Raw genomic sequence first — 8,328 nt, forward strand, 5'->3', positions numbered from 1 at the left:
TAACGGTCAATCATAATAAGAAGCAGAATGTGCGTCGGCACGTGATAACACTAGAACATCGTGTTTATGAGATGATGGGCCTCATGGAAATTTACTGTTAGTGGAAGTATCGGCCATCTTTACCTATGGTGAGTTCGCACGTAAACAGGAAATGCACCACATGCTTGATGAAGGCAACCATTTCCAATGAAAAGACCATTGATACACAGTGTGTGTTTGTGTGTGTGTGTGTGTGTGTGTGTGTGATGAATCACTATGGATTCTCCTCTGATTATGGCATTGCACGTTGTCTTCCAATATGAGGACACTAGATTGAATGCTGCAACAATTAAAAAGACCTTACTGTGGAGGATCATCTTCCACCAATCAGATGGCAGTCTCTGCTAATGCATACATAGTCTTTACCGTACCCCCGTAAGCTGACTTCGTAATTAGCCATGGTAACCATGTGGTGGATTACTGTGTCCTAGAACCTTAGAGAGGCCATAATAGGACTGGCTAAATAGGCCATAATCACTGTCTCATTGTCAGTGTGTAGGAAGCAGAGACTCTTGTTATGTGCTGGTTTTCTGAACAGTGGTCAGGAATTGTCTGATGAGACAACCCTAGAATCTGAGTTCCTTTGTCTGTGGGATTCCTTTTTCCTGACGAGTGTCCCTGCTGCTCACCTACATTCCTCCCAAGCCCCTGATGATGAAAATCAAAACAACAACTAAACCCCAGCATATCCTCGGGTAGAAAAAAATGTATTTACTCATTGATTTGTATGGTGACTGTCTTCAAATAGTCTTAAGTCAAGGTTGCGTCATTGATGTGTTTTTTTGATGAAAACAAGTTTTTACAGGAAGTTCATGTAGAAAGCGCGAAAGGAAACCCTAGAAGAGACGTAGAGGGCAGAGGCTGTGGGAGGAGGCTGCAGGAGGAGGCTGTGGGAGGAGGCTGTGGGAGGAGGCTGCAGGAGGAGGCTGTGAGAGTTGGTGGAAGGTAAAGGAGGAGGATGTTCCACCCAGTCCTACCCTTGTGGCACTCTCAGCTATTCTTACATATCCATCTCAATTTTTAATGAATATTTATCCAAGCTTTTTTTGATAGATTCTGTCGGTTTGTGAATTCTTTTTCATGACCAATTTGTGCCTGCACTTTGTAAGATATTCTCAACATTAATATTGTAGATGGTATACGCAATATGTACTTGGAAAATATATAAACTGGACTGCTGTACAGATTTGCTCTATGACATATTCATTGTCAAAAATTTTGTGATACAGTGTATTCGTTCAATGAATAAAACTTCTTTTGACAGTTTGAATTTAAATGTTTTTCATTATTTCACTTATTTATAACTTCAAATTGTCGTCACCGCCGAAGGTTTCCTTCCTTTATTTGTTCCACATTGTTTTCAAAGCATCCTGTGTCCTCTGGTACGAATCCTTTTACATAGCCGATTGATGTTATTTTGAGGTAGAAATTATTGTTTTCTTGTAGAAGTGTTATGTTATTGTAGGAAACCTAAGAATCCATAAATACCACAGATACTGAAAAATAACATTTTGACCTCCTTTCGTATCTTACTGGATGTAGCTGGCTTGAGTACTATTCAAAACTAAGGAAACTATCTTGTAAATGTTCATCATGAGAGTGTTCAAAGTAAAGTAATAAAGCAAGATTTAAGCAGATTATAAGGAAAAATAGATCTTCCAGTATGTATGGGATATAATGTTTCCCTAAACACCAGACACGCACTGACTATCGGCAAATCCCTGTAAATCTCACAGTTGTTGGTATTCAGTGTGTGACTGATGAGTCACTTGCAAAACTCTACAATCTAAGATAGACGATCATGTAATCTCTGTCTCACTGATTGTAGTATACAGGTTTTTCAACCGCACTTTCATTCTACCTTGATATACCACGTACAGTAAAGGGACTTTATTTACCAGTAGATGGGAATTTTGTATCATACAGTCAACCTCTCCAAAGTTGAATCCAATGGGACCTGAGAAAATCTGTTGACTTATGTAGATTTTGACTCACTCAATAGAATTTGCACATGTTTAGATCCATCTGGGGGCAGAATTTTTTCTGAAGACTCGGCCAATTTTTTGACTTGCGCAAGGTTGATTTTATTTAGCTTTTCCATCATAGCTGTCTTGTAGATAAATTGTATACTCTTGTTGCCTCCAGAAATTATGATCCTTATTACTCCTCTAAGTAAGGTACCTCCCCAGTGTAAACTCATAGTTGTGATTTGTCTCAATTAGTGGGAGATTAGATCTTTTGTAATTCTGCTTGTATGACTCTTTTACGTGATTCTGCATATACCATTATATTCAGAAGTAATTTTTCACAAATCCCAACAAGTTTCCAAGTACACAGCTGTAGATCAGTTCATGCTCGTGGAGTACAGTAATGACCGGAGAAATGTATGCATGCACATCATATTCATGTTTGGTCAGAGTTAAAATTTTTTGTCTGTTTTTAGATTTGGGATTAGCACCTGATTCGTGAAATATGCAAAAATGAAAACCCAACGAAGTACATATGGCATACAGTATAGTGTCAGTCAGGGCTTGCATGTTGGCTGGCAAGCTATCAGTTGTATACCAAGGCAGAATCTTCTGTGATTACAGCACCGCTGACTGGAATCACCCCCATGTCACCTACAATGAGTTGAGACACTGCCACCATGCAAGCCTCTCTCACAAGCTCTCTGTTACCAATATGCAGAAACAGAGAAAATTCAAAACAAATATCACAAAATGTCTCGATAATTCATGGTAGAAAATGTAGTCCAGAATGTGTATATTGAACAATTTATATTCTTGGGATTGCTTCATTGGGTCTGTTTAATAAACTTGCCTTGTCATGGGTTTGGATGACAGGATAATGGAAATGTCTTCATTCTTTTCAAAGTGTAATGATGTAAAGACACATAGAAGAGAAATAAGTGCAGCTGATCTGGAAGTGTTTGAACTTGCATTAATTTAAGAAAGATTGGTGCAGTGGCAATATTGTATTTGTTTCGCAGCCTTTCACTGGCTCAGCTATAATGATGCCAAGGCCTGTCTCAGGTTCTTATAGAACTTACTTCCACAAGTGTATATTCCTCCCAGTAGTCATCTTCCACTGAATTTGATGCAATGTCATCAAGCTTTGTACAACCCATCTTCAACTGGGCAAAACTGAAAATATTTCTGTAATGTCATACAGAGTAGGACTAATCTTGGAGTCAATTTCAATCATGATTGTTGATATGACCTGGTCCCCCTGCTGTCTACACTTCCCTCTCCCCACAGCAAGAATGCTGTTAAACCTGACATTTTTGCATGCATGAAATTTTTGGCGAATTTTGTGGAAGCCAAGATTCGCGAAATTAAAATGCGCATGAAAGTTCTTGTCTACACTATGCATTAAATTCCACTGGCAATTTGCAAAGATTTCATGTTGCGGAAAAGGTTGTCGATTCCAATTTTTGAAATTTCATGCCACAAATATTTATGGTTTTAGAGTAAAATGGTCTCTACTGCAAGCTTCCAAATAAACAGACTAATGAAAAAGTGAGAAAATCCGGGTCCCCCATTTGATTAGTCTTTTTAGGCTGTAAAGGGCTTTTTGAGAATAAAAAGCCAAAAATTATATACGGTGTACTCGAGGCCAGTACCTTCTGGGCACAACCACACAGATACAGACACAGACATACACAGGTGTACACACACCACACACACACACAAACACACACACCTGCATTCATACCTTTCTAGGTCAAACTTGTATCGGTACTTGAATGAATATCATATGTCTATATCTTGCAAAAGAGGATGATATGTATTTTGTAGTCAAGAAATCTGTATTCCAGGTGTTGGTTGGTCAAAGCAAGTCTTGACCTCACTCTACAGTTGGCCTTGATCAGAAGTCTAGCTCCCTATTGAAATATGAAAAACATGTTTACTTATGATATGTGTTTTCTGTTCAATGAGAGCCACTGCGGGATTTTAGGAATCAATTTTGTATTTTGCTTAGAGCTGGGCATGCCACTCAAGGTCAGCACTCTGTGTACAATGATACGCTTGTTTTCGTTCAAGAAGAATCTGAACTTTGTGATTGCTTGCTACTTGAAGCTTGATACTTTGGCATACTGATTGGGAAAACAAAATGTTTCAGGTGTGAATGTCATGTTAATTAGCCACTAATGGTTTGCTTGTTTGTTTGCTTGTTTTGTTTGTCTGTTAATTGGAGGGGGAAGGGATGAGAAGGAGAAGGTACTTTGATTAATTCATCTGACTTCATTAAGTATGTAAAGGATACAGTTTGAGTTCATTGATGTTTGAGAATCGGGTTTGGAATGACTGAAACATCCAAAAACAAAGTAAAACAAAGCCATCGTAATAAAGTGTGGGTCCCACACTTAATTAGAATCGCTTTTTTTTGTGGATATGTCAGCCTTTTCAAAAACCAATTTTCATCAAATAAATGTTGAATTCCTCATAGAATTACATGCTCTTTCATATTTCAAAAGAGGTTTCTCATTATTTCAACACGAAATGTTAGAAACCTGAAATTAGGTCTCAACCAAAACTGTACGATCCCTTTAATTTTAATGTTTAGGAGGAATACACGTATAACCTTTGTAGGAGTTTTCAAGCAACAAGCAACCTAAAAGATCACATTGATACAGAGCAGTAAAATTCTACACATCTAGAATTACAAGGCAAGTTTCAAAGAAGTATTAGCATTGTATATGTAACATCCATTTTTACACATTTCTCTCAAACAGTTGGTGCATGCATGATCACAGGAGTCACATTTCCCATGGGAACACCACATAAACTCGCATACCAACCACGATTCCAATCTTCCGAGTAGCTATTATCATCACACAACACGTTAAGACAGTTGTTATAATCATCCTTCATATTTCGGCTGATATGATGCCTTTTATTTGTCACAAAAATAATAAAACCATACATTTAGTGTATCTCATAATATATTTTAGATATTTTGTACAATTAATATGACAAAACAGCTAGTTTTCATGTCACCAATCAAATATAATACTGCAACAATGAGGAGGAGCAGGGGGAAAAGAGAATGTCTCGTACAGTGAGCAAGAGAAAATTAAATTGCAGATCTTATATGTCAAATTCTCCATCAACCTTCGAACACATCATCTCCAAACTGGCTACATTTCATTGGAATCAATCCCCTCCTTTTAGTCACAAAAGCAACAAACATATCAGTCACATTCCAGTGGTCATCTTTCTTCCAAGCTTGGCCAGAGTCTAACAATTAAGTGCATGTTAATGAGTTGTACAATTGCAATTGGTACAAGACCAAAGTATAGAACACTAGTCAAACCTGATGAATTACAAATGGTAAGATAATAGATGAACTGAATGTTAGTCTAAGATTTGAAATTCATGAACATTTTCAAGCTTAAAATCCACACAGGTTACACAAGTTATTGTAAAGCAAGAAAGTTTTGTGGCATGAAATTTCCGCGAATTGGAACCAACAGCTCTTTTCGTGGGATGAAATTCTTGCAAACTGCCACTAGCATTCAATGCATGTAGCACAGACAAGAACTTTCGTGTGCATTTTAATTTTGCAAATCTTGGTTCTCGCATACTTCACAAAATCAAAATGCACATAAAATGTCTGGTTTTACAGTATAGGGCAAAGCTCAAGTCAAAAAGCAGAAATGTCAGTAAATAATCAGTAACTACGGACACTTTCATAGGGTTATTTCCTTCACAGGTTTCAACGTCATGTTTAAGATAATAGATTTAGCCTTAAATGCAGTATTCTTAAAACCAGACTGTAGAACTAATAAGGTGTTTCCATCAAACAAGTAACTCTTCTTCTTCAGCTTAATGTGGATAGTCGAAATATGCACCACTGAACACCATTTCTAGCATTTACTACAAATGCTATTAGTAGCAAATCCTGTGAGAAGAACATAAATTTTAAGCAAAAATCTTCAGCCAGGCCAGCTGCTGCCTAGCATGACTGCAAAAGTAACATGAGTGTTCATATCAAACTGTCATTAAACTGTTTGTCAGTACTTTTAATCAGATACTCCAATTCCATACATCGATGTCAGTCACATGGAATAGCACAAGATTTGTGCCAAATGCACTGAGCACCCACTGACTGATAGTCAAACTACTTAGTGCATGTAACTTCAACATCTAAGTTAAATGACTACACCTGGTTAGCAACACAGTAGGAAATGTACACTGCTTCGCACATTGCAAGGTACTGTAAGTAAATGACATAATATGTCATATATAGATATGTGGTGCGTCGTCACATTACCCATATGAAGTCGGAGATCATGAAAGGAAGGAAAATGCGTGTAAAGCCGACTTAATGTAACCTTTGCAGTTTTCTAATTTTCATTTAATTTCTTAAAATATTTTCCTTGCACTAAAGTAGGCCTTTTATATATCAATTTAAAGCTTAGTATCTGGCCAATTCAAATCTGCCAAAAAACAAACACACAAATTTCCCGACACTATGGCATTTGTGATGACGCATCACATTATTTATCTCACTCATTCTAGCTTCACATGGTGTGATGCTAGATCAAACCCGACGGAAGATTGCCTCATTTTGCAGCACTTTGTTAGCAGGTTGTTAGAGAGATAAGTCAGTATCTACATGGGTAATATTTCAAGTTGCACAGAGGGCATTTATGCAGGCTGTGGCAGTGATAAATGTTCAGCCTACCAAATGGTCAAAAGCATGCCAACAACAACAAAAAAGAGAGACATATGTATATATCGCATGGAATAAACGCAGCCAATCTACCACAAAAGTTATCAAAAAATGTTTTTCAGGTAATTGTTATATTCTTATGCTACAATAGCACCTTTCAAATAAAATGGCAAAATAACATCTTATAACTACATTTAAAGTTTAAGAGATATACTAAGGTAACATAAAACTGAAAGATATCACTCTGGGTATATCTTTGCTCCAAATAGCACAGAGACCTATGCACCATCTCTTGCACGTAGTAGTTTGACCTAAATATCTGCCTGATGTATGCAGCTAACATTTGGAAAGTTGGCAGTGAGATTTACAAATAAACAATGCAGAATGGATTTTCCTTTTTGACAAAAGTCATCCATTCTTCTGTCACTAGTCCTCCAGATATCACATAAAAATACAATAATTCCAAAGTAAGGATGCATACAAAATAGAGTGATAAACAAAACAAAAAAAACCCCCAAAAAACAATGATGTTCTTGTAGAGGTTTGATCTGGCAAACCAATTTCAAATCCTCTCCTTAAAAAAAAAAAAAAAAAAAATAATAAAAGAATAATAAAAATAAAAATCACAGGGCTAGAGGTTACACGCACAATTGTTAGCTGATATCAGTCTTCACAAGCTAAAGACAAATTGGCTACATAAAAAGTGTGGGAGCCTAAGGGGCATTGTATAACCCACAACCTCCAAAGACCTCACTCCATTGGAGACAATGGTTTTTCTCAAAGCTGCACTTGGGCATAATTCAGCAATATCAACATGAGAATAAATGAAAAAAAAAATGAAATTGAACATTAAGAAATGATGACAAAATATTTATGTATCTTGCTTGGGAGAGTTGTGTTTAACATGTGCATGAGATTACAATAATGTGGTGTCTTCAAATTTTGCATATACATGTATACCCTTTGTGTTTTAATGTGGCAGTGTGTATTTTACCTATTTCAAACATGTCAATCCATCGGCAGAAATGTACAGAGACCAAGAAAATAACTGAATTGAGCTTTATGCTACACAGTGGACCACATAACAAGATTCGTAATTTAGTTGTACTCGATCAAATATACAATATAACAGATCTGTCCAAAATTTGTTTCAATCATTGATATATTTTAGAAAGCACTTGGGCCTGTTGATTAGCATTTCAAGAATAGATACATACATGAATTACTTATAAGTGATCTATCATAAATATATATAGCTGTCCATATCTCTGACATGTCATCCTCAAGACAAGGAGTATGCCCACATCAACCTCACAGGAGAAATTTACATCACACAATAGTTTCCTATGAGAAAGAGAATATAATATTGATATCTTGGCTGAAGATAGAATAAGATTGGCAGTGTTGATGGAGAGATACGGCATGGATGGAGGTGGTTATTTTCAGCTCCTACATTCATCAGGATAGTATTTATTGGCCTTCTCTGTCTAGTGACAATCACAGAAATCATAACATTAGTAATCCCTTTATTGTCTCCCTATTAAACCTTGGCTGCAAAATGTATTTTCATGTCGTTATCCCTTAAATGTTCAAAATTGAGATACAAGTCGC

This window comes from Diadema setosum, chromosome 14, assembly GCF_964275005.1.
Source record: "Diadema setosum chromosome 14, eeDiaSeto1, whole genome shotgun sequence".
NCBI lineage: Eukaryota > Metazoa > Echinodermata > Echinoidea > Diadematoida > Diadematidae > Diadema > Diadema setosum.